The following is a 26,159-nucleotide window of genomic DNA, read 5'->3' as shown; positions in this document are numbered from 1 at the left end:
CGCGACACCAAGGGTTGCGATCCCGTTACCGGTCACGAAAAAAGACAAAAAGGAAAAAAAAAATCCATTTATTACAAAATGGGTAAATGTAAGCCTATATGAACCCAATAGCGATGGCCAGATCAAGGGGTCCAATGCAGTCCTCAGGGCCAACGATCCAGGATTATCTGAATCGATCAAGCCCTACCCCGGAAGAAGTGAAAGAGCAACCACAAAAGAAAAAGAAAGGCTCTAAGCCTCTGGCTCAATTTGAAGAAAAAAATAAATGAGAACTAGAAGAAAGAACTAGAAAAACACAGGGAGAAATTGTTAAGTGGAAGTGAGAACTCATCCAAAAAAAGAGAGAAAGAAAAAAGTAAAGACAAAAATCTGGTAGGTATTCCTCTTCTCATCAAGTTCTGATTCTTCCAGCAGTTCTTCAGATTCTGAAGATGAGGATAAGAAACAAGAAAAAAGGAGAAAGAAAAAGAAGAACTGTTCACATCAATCTTCATATCAGAAACTGAATTAGACAGTAAGGATATTAAAGGACTTAGCAAAAAAAGAAAGATGGATCCAGAAGATCAACCTTTATCATCTGGGTCCTTGTGAGGATCAGATTACTTTGAGGAGGTATGAGCAAAAAGAAGAAAAGCGGTGATGAGTGAGAAAAAGCAACAGAAAATAAATTTAAAAAGAAAAAGAAGCATAAGAAATGCAGTAAGAAGAAAAAGAGGGCTGTTAGTTCAAATCCTGACTCACCTAACAGTAAGAAAAACCAGGATCCCCTTATAAAGAAAGTGCAATGTCTAAGGAAATTTCAACGTAAAAATTATGACATGTTTACTAAAATGCAAAAAAGAAAATACAGCAAACATTACACCACGTCAAGTATTCCAACTCTCTCATGTGGAACAAGTGCGAGCTGAGGACCTGCACACAGTGAGAGAAGTAAGACTGGAACCCAGCTCTTCCTGCCCCTTGTCACCACAATCCCCACGATTGCTTAATGTCCTCCTGTTCTCAAGGTGAGGGGAGGAGGCTTGCTTAAGGGAAGGAACAGAGACCAGGCTCGATCACTGGAAACAAACAGACAAGCAGCCCAGCACCACACTGGGCGTTTCTGAATACATTTGGAGGTGAAAGGAATATAAGTGCGTGTCAACCTTCCATGGTGCAGGCTGCATGATGTAGTAGAGAAAAGCCAGACAGATCTGGTTGAAACCCTAGCTTTTCTATTGGTCTAAGTAACTTGACTTTGGGAGAGTTCCTCCTTTTTCTAGACTATATATAAGGAGAAATATAGTTGGTATGAGAATTTTGAGAAAAGACATGCAAAGTGCTAATTGTTGAGACTGGCTTAAACGTTGGGACTCACATAAATGTGAGTTCTGCTCTTTTCCAAAAAAAAAAAAAAAACCCAAAATGAAAAAACAGAGGAATTCTTGGCAAGTATAAAAGGACTTACTGGAGTTCATGGGAGGCCTCTGATCTAAAACCCCCTTGGCCATTCAGGAACAAGGGCTGTTAATCTACTCAGCTATGGTACTGATGGGGAAGGAGCTCACCACAACTAGATAGAGAATGGGGATTGGAAATAAGGGGCTAGTGGGGAGGGACACTGGGTGCCTAGGGTTATGGTGACACTTTGGTTTTCTTCAGACAAATGCCTCAATGTTAGGAACACAGCAGCTGAATCAAGAGCCACTGAAATGAAAATCTCTACTGTCAAGTTCCAGTAGAAAAGCAGAAGGATATAAGTGAAGTACTGCTTCTCCACATTTTCTGTCTGTGCTGGATCTGTTGGGAGTGGAAAGGTGGAGACAGTTTTCCTAGGGGCTGGACTCTGGGCAGGAGTAGCCTGTTGGGTGGGACTGGCAGCAGCAGGTGGATCTAGGACACTAGCTGAGGTCCCACCCCTAGATATTCGAGAGGTTTGAGAGCACCATGATGGTGGGGAGACCAGAGGCCACATGGACGTGTGGAGAAAGCAGGCATTGTGTGATATACCCCTGAACTCTTCCCACTGGAGACAGAAGGGATTTGGGCAAGTTTCTTGTGGAAAGGACCTAGGCAAGGAATACATGTTAGCTACCTGCCTGCTACCTGAATTTACCTCAAGTTGCTGGCCGAGAACACACCTACTATACAACAATTATGAACTTGTTTACTCACAGGTTGGTTTTTTTTTTTTTTTTAAAGATGACCGGTAAGGGGATCTTAACCCTTAACTTGGTGTTGTTAGCACCACGCTCTCCCAGTGAGCTAACCGGCCATCCCTACATAGGGATCCAAACCCGTGGCCTTGGTGTTATCAGCACCACACTCTCCCAAGTGAGCCACAGGCCGGCCCTCTCACAGGTTTTTTGAAGATGGAATCACACCTCATTTCTTTGGTCTGAGCACAGTGTACTGAGCACATCGCAGAAGTTCAATAAGTGCTTGATGTTGACTAAACATGCTGGTAGCTGCTGCTTAGGCCTATGGCTGCTGAGGTTTCTTCAGCTCAGAATGTCTGGTCAGTTCTAAGAGCTCTTCTGTTCTCCCACTAGCTAGGCTCCCCTCTTATATTTTACTTCCTATCTATTCTTCAAAACTCTGCAAGGACTCATCAGTTTCCCTTAAAACGACTGGGGTTTAGGGCAGGTCGTGCCATGTGGCAGAGGCAGAGGTGGGACAGGCAGAAGTCTTCGAGAGATTTGGAACAGTGCAGAATGAGCCTCCTCACATATCAGTGCAAGGGAACAATGCTTCGTTTTGGTAAAAGTTCTTTTGGTTTCTCCAAAGTTAATCAGGCTGAGGAGAACTGATTTAGAGTAACCAAAGTCACTTAAGACACTGTTAAAAAAGATTGTCCATGTGTTAATGAAAGCTATACCTCTTTTAATAATTGATAATCTTACTTATCGCCATGTATTTGAGGAGTTGAATTAGTTGTCAGAAAATTGCTTTGATCACCATACAGCAGAGCAGAGAAGGGAGTGGGGGCAGAGGAGAGAATGAATGGTTTTAGGAAGATTTCATTTAGATCAGGAAATTCGTTTTCCTAATGAAAGCCACGTCCGTATGGTTATTAGTAATAGTCATTCAAAATCAAATTCACCTCTCGTTAAACGATATGAACTCTGATAATTAACCTTCTCTTCAACTCTTCCTTTTACCTTTTCATGCTTGGGTAGAATGTTAACCTTAATTTCTGTTGTAACCTACTAATTACTTTCTAGCTAGCCCAGAGTTTCATTAATTTTTCATTAGAGCATAATTACTTTATTATAATGGCTCTTCAGTTCAGCTTCTACCTGTTCGAATACATCCAGTTCTGCAACTTATTGACTGGTCCTCAGTTTATATACCTAAGAGCTCTAGAATCAAGCAGACCCAGCCCAGACCAGCTGTGTAACTTTAGGCAGATTCCTTAATCTCTGTGAGCCTCATCTCTCCTCTCTGAACTGGGAATATGTATGATCCTGACCTCATAGGGATGTTAAGTCTCTTCCATTAAAAAACCCGTGCAGAGCACACCACATACTACCATGAGAAGTGGGAAGACCTCAGTAAACGTGAGTTGTCACTATTATTATTATCCCTCCGACTTCCTGATTCTTATAGACCCAGCTGTAGATTTGGTTGAACACTATAGGGTGCTAATCTGTGCATCCCCCAAAGCCTTCTCTTCTTCCATCCTTAGCACGAAAACTTATTTTTCCTTTAGTTTCTGCAGCACGTAGTGGGTGCAGACCATTTTAGTTTTAAACAGTTCTGAGACACCATGCTATTGTCTTTTATGGAAGAAAAAATACTCTCCAAACAACCAGATAACAAAATCCTTGCTTCGTTAGTTCAAATATATGTGCGATTATGAATTAAGAGTCTTCATCTGTTGATCTTCCAAATTACCAACCTGTATAGTCTAACTGCAGCTTTTTTACAGGAAAGAGAAAAATACATGATGTTGACAAGCAGTGTGCAGATGGGGGAATGGGTGGTCTGTGAATAAGTGGACATGGAAATTACATACCACTAAAATTTGGGGTGAATAAATAATGTTTTTAAACTCCCAAATTATTAAGTATTAAGAGAAAAAGAGCAGCAGAATTAGAACTTCTTTAGTCACACCAGTGATCATAGCCAAAGATATTAGGCAAACCTAATCTGATGCTTCTCAGTTTTGGAGTCTATTACATTTCCATGCCAGCTGCCTTTAAGATGTAGCTTTGGAAAAGTTCTTCAGAATGTATCATAAACTGACAGCTGTGGCTTATCAGTAACAGTGAACATGCTACCTCCAAATATATTAAGCTAAAAAATGACCTGAGCCCATTTTCCCATTGTTATAACAGAATCTGATCCTAGCACCATTAACCTCCATAAATTCACTGAAGAGAAAATAAGTGTTTTCCAATAGACTATGAGGAGACCCAATATAGTTACCAATATCCTGAAAGTTATTATATACACATACAATTTGTCTCTAACAAAACTATAATGTGAAAATAAGCCACCGATCCTTAGTGTGGGTAGTTGTTAGATTTCAAAAAGGATGAAAATCAAATGTGAGAGGAATCAAGATTGATTATATATGTCAAGGACATCAGTTCTGCTTGAATACTGATTGAGTGATTAATGAAGTACTGCCAGAATTACTAAATCTCTTTGCAGAAAAATGTTTTTATACTACCCTTCATAATTATAAGTTTAGCAGGAGAAAGGGGATTAATTTGCGAGAAGTAACTTACAAGCCAATTTCCATTCCTTTATTTAAAAAATAAAATCCATGGAAGACAGCAGTTTTTCTTTCTACTTCTGAGTTCCTTTTAGGAGGAGATCATTTCAGACCCACTTTCCTAAGGAATGGGAGGACAATGTTTCCTTAATCAATTGTTGAACTTAAGTTTAGGGCATTTCCTTCATGACTGCATATGGCATATTCATCGATTCATTTGTTTGTTCATTCATTCATCAACAAGCATTCATTGGGTACCAGCTAAATGGGAGGCACTGTGTAAAGTGATAGAGATAGAGGAATTATTTGCCTAAATATCTGCCTTTTGAAACTGTATCTATTTGTTCTGGAATCATGGGAATTTGCCTAGTTAATGAAAGGAAGGAAGTTCCATCAGTTCCAATGCAAACAGTGTAACTGCACCTAAGCCCTTGAAAACAAGTGATAAAACAAGAAAAAGAAAACAGACCAAAATTTAAGACACTTGACTGGATCCTCAACTGATGTCACATGTGAGGGACGGGACTCCTCTGTGTCATCAGACTTCCTGAGTGGGCAGTGCGTGTGTGAACATGCACTTGCCCATTTTCCAGGGAGGACAAAGCAGAACAGTGCTGGAAGGAACACAGGTGGGGCAGAGAAGACTAATTTTACCCATAAACCCAGAACTGTGAACTTCAGAGCTAGACAGGACTGTAAAGATTATTTAATCGAACCATTCTTTTATTCTCCCCCCCAAACCATTTTGTGTTAGGATAGAAGTTTTATACCCATACACTCGGCAAGGACCTTATTCAGTCTAGGTGTAGCTTCATTTACATGTGTTCATTTAGAGAGGAGAAAATGAACCGCTACAGATTGTTGCTGAACATTTTGAAGTAGGAAACTTGAAATTTCAGACAATGTTTTTGAGTGCCTACTATGGTATGTGTTGGAAACCCTGCATATAGAAGGACAGTGCTTGTCATAGTGCTAGCCCTCAAAGAACTAACGTTCTCCCTGAGAGTCACTAAAATGTATAGAAATAATTGTAAATTAATGCCAAGATATATTTTATTTATTTTAAAAATTTATTTATTGAATCAAAATCGATTACACATATTTTGGGGGTTCAACATCGAGATATGTTGATCAAATCAATATTACTAGCATATATATTGTTACAAATCGTAATTATTCTTTATGCCCCTTGTCCAATCTTTCCCCTTCCCCCTTTCCTTCCCCCTCGCAGTTACCCTAGATTACTTCTCTCCTTCTGAAAGAGTAATGGTTACTCTGTTGATTTGTTGCCTAGATGATATGTCCAATGCTGAGAGGTGTGATCAGGTCCCCAATATTATCATAGAGCAGATGCTTCTTCTGTCACTCTGAAATGGGCTTTGTGGAGAGAGACATCCTCTTCTTTTCTTTGTCTCTGCTGGTGACTCTCCTGTGTCAATGTACTCCACTGGTTGGCGGACCATCTGCGTGGTGGTTGTGGCATCTAGCTGCTTTCACGGCAGCCATGGTTATTGTGGTGGCTGTGGTGGGCCACCAAAAGGAGGTGATATTTTTGGTATTCTCCTTGGTGCTGGAAGTGTGCCTGGTTGTGGGGTGTGCCTAGTCCCCTTCTCCATTCCTCTGGTCCCTGGGTGGGCCCCAAGGCACTGGCTCCATGTGTCTGGTGGTGGGAGGAGGGTCTGATCCCCTTCTCCATGCCTCGGGTCACCAGGCAGGCCCTGAAGTGCTGGCACAGTGTGACTGGTTGTGGGAGGACGGTCCGGTCCCCTTCTCTATGCCCCGGATTCCCGGGCTGGATCTAAGGTGCTGGCATGGTGTGCCTGGTTATGGGAGGAGGCTCTAGTTCCCTTCTCCATGCCCTGGGTCCCCAGGTGGGCTCTGAGGTGCTGGCATGGTGTGCCTTGTTGAGGGTGGGCAGTCCAGTCCCCTTCTCCATGCCTCAGGTTCCCGGGTGGACCCCGAGGCACTGGCATGGTGTGCCTGGTTGAGGGAGGGCAGTCCAGTCCCCTTCTCCATGCCCTGGGTGGGCCCTGAGGCACTGGCATGGTGTGCCTGGTTGTGGGAGGATGGTCTGGTCTCCTTCTACATGTCCTGGGTCCCTGGGTGGGCCCCAAGGCACTGGCGTGGTGTGCCTGGTTTTGGGAGGAGGGTCCAGTCCCCAGCTCCATGCCTCAGGTCGCTGGGCGGGACCCCAGGCACTGGTTTGGTGTGCCTGGTTGTGGTAGGGGGGGTCTGGTCCCCTTCTCCATGCCTTGGGTCCCTGGGTGGGCCCCGAGGTGCTGGTGTGATGTACTTGGTTGAGGGAAGGCAGTCCAGTCCCCTTCTCCATGCCCAGGGTCCCTGGGTAGGCTCTGAGGTGCTGGCGTGGTGTGCCTGGTTTTGGGAGGAGGGTCCAGTCCCCAGCTCCATGCCTCGGGTCACTGGGCGGGACCCAAGGTACTGGCATGGTGTGCCTGGTTGTGGGAGGGGGGTCTGGTCCCCTTCTCCATGCCTTGGGTCCCCAGGTGGGCCCTGAGGTACTGACGTGGTGTGCTTGGTTGTGGTAGGGGGGTCTGGTCCCCTTCTCCATACCTCGGGTCCCTGGGAGGGCCCAAGGTGCTGGCTCAGTGTGCGTGGAAGTGGGAGTGAAGTCCGGTCCCCAGATCCAAGCCACCAGTTCCCAGGCAGGCCCCAAAGGTGCTGGTGGTGTGCCTGGGCCGGAACTAATTTTTTGTCCTTTGCTTACTTCTAACATGGGAGAACTTCCTGTGGGAACCAGTACTTGAGCTGTGTGGTTGAGCTGTTTCCCTAGGGAAGGCTTTTTGTGCAGCTCAGGGTGTAATGGTTGATCTTACAGGTACTTCCAGCTCTCCAGAGACCTGGTGGATCTGTGTTCTGTGGAATCTCTGATCTGGGCCTGAGTTTTTTCATCAAACTGCACCCCATGCAATTCTGCATTCCTGACCATTCTCCTCTGAGTGGTCCTGTGCTGACTGGGGGCAACCCAAGATCGGCTGTCCTTGCTGTGTCCCAGTGTTCTCCCATTGTGCCCGTCTTGCCCACCGCCCATGCTCCAAACACTTCCCATGGGACTGGCCCTGCACTGGTCCCTTGCAATGACTCTCTGGCCTCAGAGTGGCTCCCTTTTGTCAGTTGTTCTGGCTTCTTGCTCCTGTGTGGGTCCATGGGAACCCTGTTAGTGGTCTTGCTGGCCTGGGGGCCACCAAGGCCCTCTTTTCTCCTGCTGCCTCCAAGTAACTCCATCTGAAGGGCACAGCTGTGGCTTCTGCTGGCTCCTGCTCCATGTGCTCATCGGCTCAAGCCTTAAAACAGCCACCCCAAGATATATTTTTGACATAAGAGATATAAGCACAGTGGGTGAATGGCAGGGGTCGAAGGGGTCAATTTGGCTTAGAAGATCAGAGAAATCAATCAACATTCCCCCCTCCTATTTTCATTCAACAAAACATTTATTATGGAGCTAATATTTGTAACAATGGGGCACACTGGTGAACAAGACAGGCATGGATGCCTGTCCTCCTCAGTGTTCAGGATAGTGTCAATCCATAGGTGGCAAGACGAGGGATTGGGGAAAGGCATTCTGGACATAGAAAATGTTACCAAAGCTCAGAGATGACAAAAATAATCAGATCTGGGTGATGAGAGAAAACATTGCTACAGAAAACATTTGGTGGTAGTAGAGTATGAAGTTGGAAACAAGTGGTTTGCAGTCATTTTATGAAGAACTTGAATTTGATTCAAAGCTTTTGGAACAGGATGTAACAGGCTGTGGTGTAGAAGATAAACTGGGGTGGTGAATCATTCAACAAAAACCTTTACTGAGCATCTGTGATGTGTCCAGCACTGTTTTAGGGGCCGAGATAAATACAGACAAATAAGCACATTTCTGCCCTGCAGGAGTTCTTATTTAGATATGGTGAGACATGAGTGGATCTGAAGAGCAGTCTGGAGTCTACTGCTATGATCCATCCAGCAGGGGAGACTGAAAGTATCAGTTCAACGGTGATGCGAAAGGAAAAGAGAGCATGGTTAGACTCTAGCCAATAGAGAGAAATTTCAAAGGGGGAAGAAATGACAGGATTAGATGATAGAAGGAATGTGAGGATTCTGGAAAAGGTAGTTGCAATGACTGGTTTTCTGCCTTCAGGTATTCAAGAGGCTGTCAGATGCCTGTCAATCCCTATGAGGCCATGAGGTTGATCTCTAAAGCCTGGCCCATTATTACAGTTTGGTCCATCTGTTTGAACAGTGCCGACTGAAGGTACCTATAGGAAGTTTCTCTCGAGGCCCTTCCACTTGACTTTCAGCACCCCTTCTGATCGCCTCAGATCAGAAGTGTCCGCTGCTGCTTTAGACAGCTCTTCTCTTAAAACCGGCTGAATGAAGATTTGAAGTGTTAAGTGGATAAGATAAGGTTTGAACTGCCTCAGTGAAGTTTCTGTGCTTTTAACAAAACAGCTGAAACAAACAATAGAACAATTCCTAAAGAAATACTCTTTTTATGGTGGCATTATAGGCAAGCAAAGGGCTTTCAGGTATGAAATAAATTATACCACGACAGTTTTCACCTAATTCAACTACACACTTAAGTTGGCCTTTGGGCTATTCCATGTTAAGAGATCTGGAAGGAAAAGTTTAAGTGCATGTTTCACGTCAACTGCAACGTTTAAAAAAAGCTATCAGGAAGCCACAGCTTGCAAACTGCAATCCAGTTTCAATATACCCTAGTCTACTGGGTTTGAAAAGTTTTCTCCTCCATCGTCCCACACAGCCAGTGCTGGGCTTATGAACTTCCTGCCCTGTGGCTTCTCTTGAATCTGTCCATTTCCATGCCGTTCTGACAGTTTCAGTTTCACAGGGAAGGGGTCTAGAAGGTAATGGGGAGGGCATCTCTCCTTTGTAACCAGTCTGAATGTGAGCAGCTTCTCTCTTGAGATGTATTGACCCTCTCCAGCTTCACAAATTTGGGCCTGTGTACGTCTGTCCTGTCTAGCGAGCAAGGGATTCAGATCTGATTGTGTTCCTAAGATTACTTGGTAGCAGGAAGGGATGGTGTAAGCTGCTAAATCAAGTCCTATTCACGGCTGAGTGATGCAGGAAATCTAGATTCTTAATATGACCCAAACCAATAAGTGAGAAATTCCCCATGCTTGCAGCAAGGAGTATGTGCATAGTTCCTGAAAAAAACAGATGCTCAGAACAAAGTGAAGAGTGTGCCAGCCCTTCCTACCCCTCTCTGCATTAAAATGTGCACTTTATCTCAAATCATCTGAGTTTTAGTGTATGTCTCTTAATCTGAAGCCTTTGGGTTTTTGTCAATTGCCTACTATTAGTCAACTAAAAAGTTACCGAAGTACATTTTTTAAAAATCTCCTCATCCTAATCAGAACTTCCTTCTTTCTCTGTCCTACCATTGACTTTGACTCTGAGCCTTCTTTATTCTCCTGCAGCTTCTGAAACTGGATAATCACCACCTCCACAGGCCCCAGGGACCCCTCTTGCTAAATCTTTTTATGTGTTCTATTCCCCTTTCTCTCTAATCTCCCCAAATCACAGCTCCAAGTTCCATGAGGTGCACAACACTCTTTCTCATGGATGGGAAAAATGAAACCCAGTTTAATAAACTCCACCGGGCTGCAATTTTGTGAGGCTTCGAATTACCTGTTACCAACCCCTTCACCAGGTGGGTTAACCCTTTCAGATTGTCCTTGCCACTCTCTGCCCATTCCCATTCCCTCCTGTGCCTCCCTCTCTGTCCTTCTTGCTTGGCAGTAGCTGACCCTTGCAGAAAATATTATCTCTTCCGAGGTTCTTTGCTATACCTTTGTATCTTACCAATGAATTTTTAAACTAAGTTGGAGACATTTTTCTTTCTTTTAGCTTTTAATCTATTCCCCCATCATTTTGTTTTACTTAACTGGAGAGTGCCTAACAGACATTGCTGGTATAAAAATCATTATTCACAGTGGCTCAGTTATTATCTTATAGACTGTGTTGAAAAGATACCATCTCAGTCACCAGGGAGCCTCATTACAGAGAGCAAGTTATGGCAAGACACAATAAGACAGAACATTGTTAAACTTTCCTCACAAATGCCTGCATGTTAAAACCCTGGGGGAAATAATCCAAAAACTGGGTCGTCAAAACAAGCAAAAATAGAAAATGACTCTACCATCAACCAAGACATCCCTGGAAATGATGAGACATGGCTGAAAGCAAGTGTTTATGCTGGGCTATCCATCTTAACTGCTTTGAGAATATGCCTATTTTAAAACTTAGATTTACTTAAGTGTAATTTAGAACATTAAAAAACAAAAAACAACTCTTAATGGTTGATTTCTGTTAGTTCCTGTATTAGTTTGTTAGGGTTCCATAACAAGGTACCACAAACTGAGTGGCTTAAACAACAGAAATGTATTTTCTCACAATTCTGGAGGCTGGAAGTATGAGATCAAGGTGTGGCAGGGTTGGTTCCTTCTGAGGGCTGTGAGAGAATATCTGTTCCAGGCTCTCCTTGACTTGTAGATGGCTGTCTTCTCCCTGTGTCTCTTCACATTATATACTCTCTATGCATATTTGTGTTCAAATTTCTCCTTCATGGGAGTACACCAGTCATACTAGATTAGGGCTACCCTAATCACCTCATTTTAATTTGATTACCTCTGTAAAGACCTTATCTCCAAATAAGGTCTCATTTGGAGGTACTGGGAGCTATGACTTCAACATATGAATTTGAGGGGGTAGTGGGAGGCACAATTCAACAGATAACAGTCCCCGTCTTCCTATTCATGCTGGCTACATAATTAGCAGGGCCCACGGTAAAACGAAAATGTGTGGCCCTGGATGGACATGGGGAAGTCAAGTCAATCTCCTCCTTCCCATGGGCCCACAGGGATTGTAACCTCTGTGCTATAACATGCCCGGAACACACTTGGTACCTGGATTGGGGATGGGTGATAGATTCCCACTCAGTCCTCCCAGAACACGCAGTGGTGCTGCCAGGCCAGTGGAGACAGCAGCTGTCTTGCCCTACCCAAGATGCCACAGGGCGTCCACTCCCAGGCCTTGGGCCTCCAGCCCCCCAACGCCAATGCAACCTGGTTACCATCATGGGTGGAAGGCAGCAGTGGTTGTAGGGCAGAAGTGGGAAGGAGGCAGCTGAGAACCCTCCCAGGGAGTTATGGAGTTGATACCAGGCAGAATTGAGCTTAAACTGAGGCTTCAAGCCTCTGGCTCATGCTCCATTGTCCCATTGGACTTCACATGCAATATGCAAATTTGAACATAAACATTATTATGAATCCCAAGACCCCAAACCACAGAGCATTAAATCCTAAGCAGGAGGCCCTTCTGAACATGGGTCCCTGTGCAACTACACTGGTTCCACGTCTATGAAGCCCTCCCTATTCTTCTTAGAACGAGGTTAACACTATGGAAAAAACACTTTGGCAAACTAAGAGCACTTCTCTTAGGCAAAATTACTTGAAGCTAGAAGAGTATCTGCCTTGGTTTCTCCTATGCACAATGGGTTTAATAGCAGCATTGGCCTTGGGAAGCGGGGCAAGAAGGTGGACTAGAGGTGCCCAGGGCGCATGCCTCTCACAAGAAAGGACCAGAACAACTAATAGACAGCTAAATATCAATGGGAGCATCTGCAGGAGAGCACAGGAGTGCAGCAGGAGAATGGTAAGATACCTGTGGAGCACAAAAGCCTAAGATGGCAGCATGGAGAGGAGAGAGGTACATGGCCTCAGCCACCACAACTCCAACACCAGGATCAGCATAGGAGAGACAGAGTGAAAAGGCAGGCAGAGGGCCCACACCAACCTCCATCCTTACCACGGAGGCCTGCAGTTAATATTGCAGGAGGACTCCACAGCCCTTGTAAGCCTGGAGCTCAGTGTGGGGAGCTGCCTATAATACAAGCACTGCATCCATCACTCCAGAACAGGAGCACATACAGCCCACTCCCCAACCCTCATCCTTGTGAAGCAAGCTGATGCAGTACAGCGCCATCTTGAAACAAAAGCCCTTGCAGGAGCATGCCCTGGCCTGGGGCCAGTAGCCATGGTGCTTCCCCAACCTTAAGGCTCCACAGTTATTCCAGCACACTCACAGGAGAGGCTACAATGCCTTGATTCTAGCAGCTTGAGGCCTGGACCCAGGGGCAGCTGTGACCCCAGCCCTACATGTCTGGGAAGCCAATCCCAGGCCTGTTGAATGGATCTACTGCCACATCCCCAGACAGAGATCAGACTGGCAGACCTCTACCCCCAACTTCCTTCACCCCCTCCCCCATCAGTGGGCTGAGTTCAGTGCACCCAAGCTCCAAACCTGGAAAAACAGCTCATAGGTCCCTACCTTAGTGAATGCACCCCTAGGCCAGTGGAAGTGGAGTGCATTGGTGCCCTCCTGGAGAAGCAGCCAGGAGGTCTCATCCTCAACAGTCCTGCCTAGCAGCCTTGCTCACTGCCTGAGAAGTGGCTGGCAGGGCCCCCTCTGTAGCCCCACCTAGTGGCCACATCCACTGCCCAAGAAGCTGCTGGCTGAGCCCCCTATTAGCAGGCCTACTTTGCAGCCTCACTCACTGCCCAAGAAGTAGCTGGCAGGGCCCCCTCTTTGTAGCCCCACATAGTGGCCTCATACTCTACCCAATCGAAACCTAAAGACACATTTTCAGGTGAAAGTCCTTCCCCACATATGCCCTCTACAATACTCAAAGGGGTGACCCTTCCACCAGATACACAGATCAGTACAGGGAAACAAGTAACATTAAAAACAAGGAAACATGAAGCAACCAAAGAAACACAATAATGCTCCAATAACTGATCCCAAAGAATTGGAGACTGCCAACTTGCTGGAAAAGGAACTCAAATTAATACGCTTAAGGAAACTTGCTGAGATACAAGAGTAAACAAACAATACAGTGAAATCAGAAAAACAATTCATGATCTGAATGAGAAATTTAACAAAGAAATGGATATCGTAATGGATATCGTAAAAAAAATCCAACAGAAATCTTAGAATTGAAGAATATATTGAATGAAATTAAAAAAAAAAACCACATCTGAGAGTCTCAACAACAGACTAGATCACACAGAAAATAGAATTTCTGATCTTGAAGATAGCTATTTTGAAATAGCCCAGGAAAATTTAAAAAAAAAAAAAATTTTTTTAAATGAACAAAGCCTACAAGATTTATGGGATTCTATTAAGCAAACAAATATTTGAATTATGGGCATTCCAGAAGGAGAAGAAAAAAAACGTTTTTGAAAATATATTTCATGAAATATTAGCTGAAAATTTCCCTAGTCTTGAAAAAGATATGAACATCCAAATCTAGGAAGCCCAAAGGTCCCCAAATAGGTTCAACCTCAAAAGGCCCAGTTTGTAGCCAAACTGTCAGAAGTTAAAGACAAAGAGAAAATTCTAAAAACAGCAAGAGAAAAGCATAAAGTCACTTATAAGGGAATCTCCATTAAACTAATAGTAGACTTCTTAGCAGAAACTCTACACACTTGGAGAAATGGGGTGATATACTCAAAGTACTGAAAGAAAAAAACCTGCCAGCCAAGAATACTACATCCGGCAAAGCCATCCTTCAGGAATGAAGGAGAAATAAAGTCTTTCTCAGGCAAACAGAAATTAAGGGAATTCATCACCACAGTCCAGCCTTACAAGAAATACTTAGGAAGAGAAGGAACAATAACAACTATCATGAAAACACCTGAAAATGTAAAACTTACTGGTAGAGTAGATACACAAATTAGAAAGAAAAAAGAATCAAACTTCACCAGTACAAAACCCCACCAAACCACAAGGATAAACAATAAAAAAGAAAAGGAACAAAAGATACACAAAACAATCAGAAAACAACCAACAAAATGATAGGAGTAAGACCTCACATATGAATAACAACCTTGAATGTAAGCCTGTCCTGTGGGAAGTGTTTAGAGTGTGGGTGGTGGAGGAGACGGGCCCATGGGGGGAACACTGGGGCACATCAAGGACAGATGATCTGCCCCCATCAGCACAGGACCACTCAGTGGAGACTGGTCAGGAATACAGAACTGTAGGGGTGCAGTTTGCTGAAAAAACTCAGGCCCAGACCAGAGTTTCCATACAACCCAGGTGTAACAGACCTCACAAGACCCAGAAGTACTTACAAGGTCAACAATTGAAACCTGAGCTGCACAAGAAGCCTTCCCCAGAGAATCGGCAGCAAAGCAGCAATTAAGCTCAATCACAGGGCTCAAGTGCTGGTCCCCACAAGAAGTTCCCCCATTTTATAAGTAAGCCAAGTACAGCAAATTAGTTCCAGTGCAGGGTTTAAGTGGTGGCGGTGGCTAATAATCCAACACAGAACTGAAAGAAAAAACAAAAACCCCACAGATCAGAGAAAAAAAATTGATATTAACCAGTAAAGGCCTAACACCACCAAAGAACACCTATAAAACCTAGAAGGACTGGAAGCTCCCTGGGATACCAAGCCAGGGTGGGAAGAGGGCCAAGGGTCTTAGCCATGCCCCCCTGATGTCCAGCCAGGCATTCAGCCCAGTGATGACTAAGCCCCTGCCAAAAGCAGGGCTCCTGAGCTGGGATGGGGGTGCTGAAGGTCTCAGCCATGCCCTTCCAAGTCTGCATCCAGCCTAGCAACGACCACCAGGCTGCCACCGGTAGCACCCTGAGCTCCCAAGCCGGGGTTGGGGGGCCAAGGGCTTCAGCCACAACCCTGATATCTGCATCCAGCCCAATGATGACCATTAGGCCACTGCTGGAAATGTTCCAGGCTCCCAAGCTGGGGGGGGGGGCATGGGCCTCGGCCACACCCCTCCAACATCCACATCCAGCCCAGTGACACCACCAGGCCACTGCCAGAAGCACCCTGGGCTCCCAGCTGGGATTGGGGGGCCAAGGGCCACAGCCACATCCCTCTGATGTCTGCACCTAGCCTAGCCACAACAGAGCTGCTGCCGGAAGCCCCTTGGGTTCCTCTGCAGGTATGAGGGGGGTGCCATGGGCCTCGACCATGCTCCCCCCTTTCTCATCCTCCCACTCTATTCCCCTCCCCTTTCTTTTCTCCCCCTCCACCCCAACAATATCTTAGAATGTAAAAATAATAATAATACTAGTAAAAAAAAAAGAAAGAAAGAAAAGAAAGAAATGAGTACAGAAACACAACATACCAAAACCTATGGGATACAGCCAAGGCAGTATTAAGAGGAAAGTTTATAGCAATAAATGACTACATCAAAAAGATAGAAAGATTTCAAATAAATAAGCTAACAATGCACCTCAAGGAACTAGAAAAGCTAGAACAAACCAAACCCAAAATAAGTAGAAGAAGCAAATAATAAAAACTAGAACAGATAAAAGTGAAATTGAGACCAAAAATATAATAGAAAAGATGAATCAAATGAAAAGTTGATTTTCTGAAAAGATAAAATCAACAAATCATTAGCCAGACTAACCAAGAAAAAAAAGAGAAGACAAAATCAGAAATGCAAAAGGAGACATTACAACTGATACCACCCAAATACAAAGGATCATTAGAAAGTATTATGATCAACTATACACCTATAAATATGAAAACCTGGAGGAAATGGATAAATTTCTGGACATATATGACCTACCAAGAATGAACCAAGAAGAAACAGAAAACCTAAATAGACCTATTAAGTAATGAGATTGAATCAGTAATAAAAATTCTCCCAACAAAGAAAAGTCTAGGACCAGATGGCTTTACCATTGAATTCTACCAAACATTTAAAGAACTAATACCCGATACCTCCTCAACTACTTAAAAGAAAATTGAAGTGGATGAAATTCTTCTAAACTCATACTATGAGACTGACATTACCCTGACACCAAAACTAAGTAAGGACACAACAAAAAAAAGGAAAACTACAGGTCAATATCCCCAATGAACATAGATGCAAAAATCCTCAATAAAATACTGGCAAACTGAATCCAACAGCACATCAAAAAGGTTCTACAGCATGAACAAGTGGGATTTATCCCAGGGATGCAAAGATGGTTCAACATACACAAATCAATAAACATAACACATCACATCAACAGAATGAAAGAAGAAAAAACCATACAGTCCTCTTGATAGATGCAGAAAAAGCATTTAAAATTCAACATCATTTCATGATAAAAACTCTCAAAAAATTAGATATAAAAGAAAAGTATCTTAATACTGTAAAGTCAATACATGACAAACCCATAAGGAGACTACAGTCAACAACAAATGACTGTATAATTTCAAATAGCTAGTTGAGAGGATGTTGAATGCTCCCAATAAAGAAGTGACAAATGTTTGAGATAGTAGAAATGCTAAACAACCTGATATGATCATTGCACACAGTATAAATGTACCCAAATATCATATGTGCTCCTTAAATATATACAATTATCATGGGTTAGTCAAGAAAAAAATAAATTGAAAAGAAAAAATAATTTCAGAGACAAGTAGATTAGAGGTTACCAGAAATGGGGGAGGGGAAGGAATAATGAGTTATTGCTTAACAAGTACAGAGGTTATGTTTAGGATGACGAAAAAGTTTTGGAAATACATAGAGGTAGTGGTTACACAGAATTGTGAATATAATTAATTCCACGCAATTGTCTGTTTAAAAATGCTTAAAATGGAAATTCTTATGTTATATGTTTTACCATAGTAAAAAATAACAATAATAGTACTGGTATCCTAGGTTCCTGATAAGAATTATTCAGTCACAATGATCACTTTATAAATGTTAATGAGAATAAAAGTAAATCTTAACTTTGAACATGGATGGTGCCAAAGAGTAGCAAAATAAGACAATGTTAATAGTTAAATAATCACTTTGAATTTTCTGTTTATATTTCCAAAATTGAAATGAAAAGTTCTCAAGGATAAAATGCAAAAAGCCAGAAATAGTAAAACTTTTAATAGCATATTTCTTTGGAACTGCAGAATTCTGGAAAGTATCATAAACTAAAAAGTCACATGGGCATGCATGAAAGCAGAAATCTCTTGTCTGTTTTGTTTAGCTCTGCTGTAGGTTGGATGCCCCCCAACTTCACTGAGGGTAATCCTCACTGTAACTGTTGAGGGTGGGAAATCCTATTAGATTGGAGGACCATGCCGTAGTGAATGGATTAATAATTGTGGTCAGGGCGTGGTTCTGAGGGCTTTAAAAGGAGAGCACACGAGAGGGTAGTCTCTCTCTCTCTGCTCTGCCATTTTCTGCCGTATGAGACCCCTGGGTCACTGTTGCCAGCACCAAGACCCTCACCAAATGTGTTCCCTGCACTGTGGACTTCCCAGCCTCTGAAACTGTAAGCAATAAATTCTGTTTTCTTTATAAAGTATCCAGTTTCAGGTATTTTGTCATAAGCAACAGAAAAGGACTAACACAAACTCTGTATCACAGAACGAAGTTATAGAAATTCTAGGCCGGCCCGGTGGCGCACTGCTACAGTGCGCCGCTTGGGAAGCGCTGCGGCGCTCCCGCTGAGGGTTCGGATCCCACATACAGACCGGCCGCTCACTGGCTGAGCGAGGTGCAGGAGCAACACCGAGGGTTGCGATCCCGTTGCCGGTCCCGGTCCGGTATGGGCGCAACACTGAGGGTTGCGATCCGTTGCCGGTCACGAAAAAACACAAAAAGGAAAAAAAAAAAAAAAAGAAATTCTAATCACAATCTTCCATTTTTCTTGAGTGGCTTTATAAAATACTTTTCCCTAAATTACTTATAACATACTCTTTTATTTGTTTCATTTATGAACAATAATATTTCTTTTCACTTTGATCAATTCAGAATATGACTTATATTCCTAACTATGCATTGGAACATCTCCCAAAAGGCTTTCAAGGGTAGTTTCTGAAAGAAAATGGAGGGAAGGGTCTATAAATGTCTCAGACACATTACTTTGATAGATGATATGAGGATTTGCTATAGAGGGCTGAGTTCAGCAGAGGCAACACAGAAGAATCATTTCTTCAGAAAGCCTGATACAAATAAGCAAATTGTTAGGTCAAGGGGAGCTGAGGGGCAAGGACAACTGAGCTGTGTGGCTCAACCTTTCCAGTCATTGGCTTGGACGCTGCACTGTGTGGTTATCAGTTACGGTGACAACCAACAGTAGGAAAAGAGGTTAGAAGCTGAATGATAAGGAGTAAGAAGCACCAGGAAAACTGGAAATCTATGCTGATTCACAAGGGCTTGCAAGGAAAGGAGCCCGTCAGAGAAGCTGGGGTGAGAAAAGCATGAAGTGGAAGAGATGCTGAGAGATGACAGACAGGGACAGGAGAATTGGAGTCTAGTTGCTTGGAGTGGTTTATGGCCGGGAAGGGCAGTTAAACCACTATCTGATCATGCTTTTACTTAAATTCCAAATCTCCAGATTAGGAAGATGGCTCACTGCCTACGGACTTTACGAGTTACCTAGAACAATAAATAAATCAGTAGCTTTGCGCATTTCTGCTTTATGAAAATATTCACTCCCACATGTGGTTAGGGACTTGGTAAGGGAGGAGCTGCAGAAAAGAGGCTGTTTCTCCTGCTGCAAAATCAAATCTCATGTTCCCACCATGCAGTGGGATACAGAACTGTCATGGTGTCACAGGCTATCCAGGTACCTTTTGCATTACTGCTGAGTGCCTGGTTCAAATCCCTGCGCTACAAGTTCCTGTAAGCACAAGTTACTAACCCTTCTTCATCTGTGTATTAATATTACCTTGTGGTGCAGATTCAATGTGTTGATGTATGTAAAACAGCACACAGTAACCACTCTCCAAATGTTAGAATACATTAAGAGCAGTAGAGAAGAGTGTTTTTACCTTCGTATTAGCAATACGAAGTCATGGGGAAACTCTCAGGGCCTGGGCTCCTCCCCATGGCTGCCTCCAGGTGGTAGCTCTCATCACCCTTTCAGAAACCTCCCCCAGGTGACACCTTCTCTTCTCTTCCTCACCACCGGCTCCACCGTTCCCCACATTCACTATGGCTTCGACAGCAGCAGGCTTCCTGTTGTCTTCCCCATCCCAAAGCCTTTAACTTCCACACAGATGACCCTACACTCTGGTCCAGTGCTTTCTCACTGCAGGTCATGGCCCATTAATGGTCATGAATCATTTAGTGTGTCATAACCAGTGTTGGGGTGCAAAAAGCTGTTATCCCAAAACACAGTTCTTTGACATGTTGGAATAAGGAAGCAGCCTCAGGGTCTCTCTGTCCTGCCCCCTACTCCTGTCCCTTGATTCTCTGTCACTCTCTAAAGCACAGGATGAAAGTGTTCCCGTGTCTGCCTAAAGTCCAGACCCACCAAAGAAGACAATTTCCTCTGATCCTTTCCCTGAGTGTGGAGGTTAATTCTAGGTGTCAACCTGATTAGATTAAGGAATGCCCAGAAACCTGGTAAAGCTATCTCTTTAGGTGTGTCCATGAGGGTGTTTCCAGCAGAGATTAGTATGAGAGCCTGAGTGGACTGGGTGGGAAAGACCCACTGTCAATGTGGGCGGGAATCATCCAATCCACTGTGGGTCCAGAGAGAGAAAAAAAAGAAGGAAAAAGGCAAATCTCTATCTGTGGGAGCTGGGATACACTCTTATTTCCTGTCCATGGACATCAGAGCTTGAGACTCTTCACTTTTGAGTTCCAGGACTTACACCAAGAACACCATCTGCTTCCCTGGTTTTGAGGCCTTTGGACTTGGACTGAGTCATGCTACTGGCATTCAGTTTGCAGATGGCCTATCGTGGGACTTCTCTTCACAATCGCGTGAGCTAATTCCCTAATAAATCCCCTCTCATGTATTTATAACATTTCCTATTGGTTCCATCCCTCTGGAGAACCCCAACTAATATAGTGAGTTTTCATTAATTTATATCACAGGAAGGAAGACTGGAGTCTGTCAACACACCTGGACAGACTTTTGTCACAGACCATTGTCTTATATTTCAGTCCCATTCAGTATTATGAAGAGAATCATTTACCAGTCATTATCTGCTCTGTGGGCCAAATAGACTTTGTCTCAGGCCACTGTGTCTTCTCCACGCCCACTGAGTCCCCCTAAGAATCATTTACTCCTACACCCCCATCTCCTCTTTCCTTATGGAGATGGGTATATAAGCTCTGTACTCCAATAAAAAAATTGGGACATTATACTCTTGTGATTCCCCCATGCTTTGCACCTTCCCAGCACATTAAATAATAATATTTGTTATGCCTTTTCTTCACATTGATCTAAATTTGTCAGGGATTTTTATTAGTGAATCTTCAGGGGTGAAGAGGAAGTTTTTGGCTCCTATACCAGCATAACAAAACAAAATAGAATGAAATAGAGTAGAAAAGTAGCTGCGTGTCACATTAGATAAGGACATCCTTTTAATGAAACTTGTTCCAGTTATATATATGTGGGCATATGTATTGTGGGTTGTGATATAAAATGTATTTCTTATTGTGCCATACCGACAAAACAGTACTCAACTCTTGACTCCAGCTCTCACACTGCTCTCTGTGCATTTGGTTCCACAACCTCCTCTACTGTGAGGACCTTCTTTTGCCTGTTCTCCACTTCAGTGACCACTCCTACAACCACATCTTGGATCTGGAGACTACTGAAAATAGATCCATCTTCCAAACTTGGAATTTCTGTTGTACAACCACTATCCCTCCTATTCTACAACTTTCCCCATCTGTTTTCACAAATCTTCTTCTTTTTTAAACCCTATTTCTTGAATCAAAAGTTTTTGCTCCCAATATTTTTATTGAAACCAACTTAGAACAGCTTTAATCTTCCAGATGATCTCTTTGCTGCCCTCCAGAATGATCCTCTTCAAGTCTCAAACTGACCATAACATTCCTATTAAAAGTGTGATCTAGTTTCTCTTTGTCCAAACCCATGAGACCTTTCTCAGCAGTATCCAATTCACTCAAACAGACTTTTGTTTCCAGAAGCAGAGTGCCTCCAGCCAAACTCATCACTTCCTCATCTCTTTCATGCTCCCAAATATAGACATATCACAGCTTCTTATCCTGACTGTGACCTTTCTGGGTATCTATCCCATCCACAGCTTCTGTGAGGCAGAATCCTCGTGTGCACCTCATACCCCTACCATGGCCAATTTGCCAAAGGAAGGCCTTTGATTCAAGTGCAGAGCATTGGGACTAGCCGGCATGCTGTGAACAGTATGACCAGATTCCTCTCCTACGAAGTGAAGGGACTCGTCCCAGGAAGAAATGGGAGCTACACATGAAAGTTCCTGTAAGTTGAAGCAAAAGAAACCAGTCAACAGAAAGGAGAACCAAGCAGACTATTATCCAGCCCCAGAGAGAGAGAAACAGAGAAAGTAGCTGCTTCATTTCAGTGGCCGGTTTCTGGTTCCCAGGAGGCCTGGTTGCATAGGAGAACTTATTTTTGGGTCCCCTTGAGATCATGGGATCCTTAAAATCAGCACAATGTTTGCATGAAGACCTTCAGTGGGCCTCTTTCCTTGTATCCAAAAGAGCCCAGACGGGAACCTTCAGTTCACTGAACTCTTACTGTTGACTCACACATGATTCTGTGCCTTTGCACATAAAATACACTTTCCCATGAATGCCCTATCTCATTTTTCCCATGTGGCAACTACCTACTTAACCTTTACGAAAACAAATACCCTTGTGTGAGTCTTAGCTCCCGAGGCCAGTCCCTCCTCCACCCCTCTAGTGCTTGGTTTGTTCCTTGTTGGCATAACACCTACCACACCGTTTTGTAATTGTTTGTGTTTCTGTATCTGTCTCTGGACTCTCAGCTTCATGGGGACAGTGTCATATCCTGCTCATGTTTTTATCTCCCCAGTCTGCGGGCGAGTAGCAGATTCTGTTGGTTTCCTACCCACAACCCCTAACCTGGAACTCATTCACCCACAGACAGTGCCCACATGCTCTGACCAACTTTCTGTGTCTCTCTGCCTGAGCTTGTTTCAGGCAGGTCAGAAGCACAGGGGGATTAATGCCCCAGGAGTGACCCTCAATCAATGAGAGGCGGGACCCATAAGAGGATCTGCAGAGTTCTACACAGTCCCTCAGAGGGTCCTTTGTGAAATGGAGCCCCAGTTGCCCATGGTGGTATTCTTCCCTTCCCTGCCTCATTTCCTCACTCCCTTACCATGCTTTCCAGAATCACCTCCCAAATAAAATACTTGCACCCCAATAAACACATGTCTCAGCGATTGCTTTTGAACGATTCCAAACCAAGACAAGGAGGAAAAGCACTCATGCTTGACAGATAGTGAATGAACAGCTGGGCTCTTCAGGCCCTCACCCCTCTTCCCATTGGCAGAGGATGTCAAGAGACACCTCCTACCCCATTTCACTTTCTTCTCTCTAGATAGGACCTCATGGTCAAGCACGTTGACCCCACGCTCATCAGCACCTTCACTTCCCTTGATCACTAGTCATTCAGAAGAGCCTACCCTGACCGTCCCCAAAGACTGACACAGTGTTAGGCTCTCTCCACTCCTGCCTCTGGGAAGCTGAGCACTGCAGGAGGAAACTCCCCTGCTAGGTTGGTTGGGTCATCTCATATTGATGATTTTCAGCCCTCCACATAGTTTCAAAACTCCTTTACTTGCCCCCGGGTCATTTCCTTTAGCAATGACTATGCCCACCTTTCACCTTCTTTATCCTCCCTCATGCCCCTCCCCATATCTGTAGGTCTTGAGTGAGTGAAGTTATCAAGTCTTAGCACTTGCTAGAAGTAGGGCTCAGGAGAGCCACCACAATGACGCCCTTTGGTAGAGCCAGCTAGAGGTAGGACACAGGTTCCAGTCCTGCCAAGTACAGTGCTGTGGCAGGGCAGTGAATAATTGGTACAAGACTGCCTAGCTGTCAGAATGGTCCGACTGGCCAGAGGAAGAAGGTGCCATGGGGATAGTGAAACAAAGGACAACACTTGGGGAAGTACTATTATTAGCTCTATTTTTACAGATGAGGAAACTGAGGCACAGAGAGGTTAAGTAACTTGCCCAAGGTCACAGAGCTGGTAAATGTAATAGCCAGGATTTGAACTCAGTCTGGCTCTGCAGCCCATGAACTTAACTATTATATGACACTGCATCTATTGATTTTTGAATACAACATTATTGATAAATGATTAAAAGTCAGCACAATACAGTCTATCATCTGCCTCTCAAGACTGGTAAGCTTATAATCCATATCAGATCAATCAATAATACATATCAAACAATTCAGATGAAAAATACTATATGTATCTGCTATGCATTATTATATCTCCATTATTAGTGGATATGAAACTAAAATGAGTGTATTTTTCTCCCAGTTGCTCTGTGGATGTCAATCAAAGTTAAAGGTGAGTCAGTGTGGTACAGTGAACACAGCAGTAAACTGAGGCACCCCAAAACATGTCTAATTACATGGTGGCTGTACCTCAGCTTCCACATCTGAAGAATGGATGGGTGAAGTAGACAATGTCTCAGGTCATTTCCAATGCTAAGATTTTGTTTTTCTTTTTTTTTTCTTAAAAGATGACCGGTAAGGGGATCTTAACCCTTGACTTGGTGTTGTCAGCACCACGCTCACCCAGTGAGCTAACCGGCCATCCCTATATGGGATCCGAACCCATGGCCTTGGTGTTATCAGCACCGCACTCTACCGAGTGAGCCACGGGCCGGCCCCTTGTTTTTCCATCTTTGTACAGTCAACAGAAGCTTACTTTCAAACCTGTTTAGGTTACACTTGAAATTCCATTGATGGGAATGACTGGAGTCAGGGAGGGGAACCTATGTGAGGATCAGTACACAATCTCTGTGTGCTTTAGAACATCAGTAGCAGTAGTTTCATATCTGAGGAATCTCTATGCCAGCCCCTTCTATGTCAAACACTTCAGATTTGCAAACTGCACCTGGGGGGTACAGGAGGTAGCAGATGGTTCTAATTTCAGAGTGTCCTTGACTACTTAGAAGGCACTGATTAGGAAATACTGTCTCAGGCCGGGATTTGGGTCTGCTGCATATAGAAGGGATTAGCCTGACATTGCTAACCCTGGCTCAGAGGATCACCAGCACATACGCTGTGTGGCCCAGTTCCAGCTTCTGTCCTGCAGAGTGCTGCCCTGTTCTACCACCTAGTGCTCAGGCAAAACCCACATTTTAAAAGGTAAAGGAATAACCACTGTACAGTAAACCCATACTGAGAATGGACCACATCCTGGGGTCAGATGTGCATCCATAGGAACAGTTTTTACAGAACTGACCAAGAAAGTGAAAGCATCTCTGACCTTTGGTTGCTTTAGAATAAGAATGGTGATGGTGTTCCACCTGTCCCTGATAAAGCCTTCACGGAGCCAGGGAATACACTCCTGAAAAGACTACCTCAAAAATGTATACATAACATGTTGAGAAGGTAAAATAAACCCAGATACTGATCACACCTTATTTCACCCCTTTTTTCCAAACTTATCCCCCAAAGCAGAGAGGATGGAAGCTGCCTGGAGGCTCCTCCAGGTTTATTTTACTTTCCCCTACTTCCCTCCAACCTACATACGTAGGCTTCTGCTTCTGGCCTCTGGCTTCTCTGCCTCAGAGGCGACCTATTCTTGAGTGTGGGCCTCTGCAGGACAGAAACCTCTCCTTCTGTCTCTTTACACTTCCCTTTATGAGTCTTAGGTTTAGTAAGTGCTCAACAAATGTTTGCTGAATTGATCCGTGTATGCACATGCGTGTTTCAGGGGGTAACTTAATCCTCAATGGTGCCATGTGTATTGCACACCCCGATTTTCTGCTGAGAGAACCTGAGGAGCGGAAGAGTGTAACTTGTTCCAACTTACACAGCTCATCGAGGCCTCCTCGCCCCCACCTCGTCGGAGAGGCGTTTATAAAGAAGTTCAAGTTTCCTTTCCTGAAGGGGCAGAGTGGGAGGCCTGGGCCACTCCGCAGGTGGCGACGCATACCCCGCGCGCTTGCTTTGGATAGGGGACGACATGCTTTTTGCATTTTTGTCCGAGCGGTGATCCTCCCAAATAAACAACTCTTGGAAAGTTTCCATTTGGGAACTTCCACCCTCCTGTCTCCGGCTTGTTCCGGGTGCCCGCGACCTGGCCACAACGAAGTTAAGTTGCCTGGGAGTCCGGGCCCTGCGCTCGCTGCGCCCCCCACGCAGAAGCCGGGGCCTCGGGAGGGCGGTTCAGGGCCCGGACAGTGGGGTACAGGGCTGCCCCATCCGCAGGGCTTTCTAGGGACTGCAGACACGCGGCCACCATGCAAACCCGGTCGCCCTCGGCCACCTCCAGCCTCGTTCCTTCCTCCTCTTTCTCAGCCACCCTCAGCCCCCGACGTGCCGTCTGGTTCTCCGGCCCTGGGGACACTCACCCTGCCGCTCGAGAACCCACTCGGGGGTTAGCACCGCCGCCGCGCCCTCGGCGCCGCCCCGCGCCACCCCCAGCAGCAGCAGCAGCAGCAGCAGCA

General features: G+C 44.4%; 1 protein-coding gene across 1 annotated transcript in view; it reads right to left on the bottom strand.

The window, feature by feature from the left end:
* PLA2R1 (phospholipase A2 receptor 1, 180kDa) overlaps nucleotides 1-26,159 on the bottom strand; it is a 150,187-nt gene that overhangs the window by 100,032 nt on the left and 23,996 nt on the right. The window lies entirely within an intron of this gene.

Source organism: Galeopterus variegatus, unplaced genomic scaffold, assembly GCF_000696425.1.
Source record: "Galeopterus variegatus unplaced genomic scaffold, G_variegatus-3.0.2 Scaffold178, whole genome shotgun sequence".
NCBI classification, from domain to species: domain Eukaryota; kingdom Metazoa; phylum Chordata; class Mammalia; order Dermoptera; family Cynocephalidae; genus Galeopterus; species Galeopterus variegatus.
This window is presented reverse-complemented; position numbering and strand designations above follow the sequence as displayed.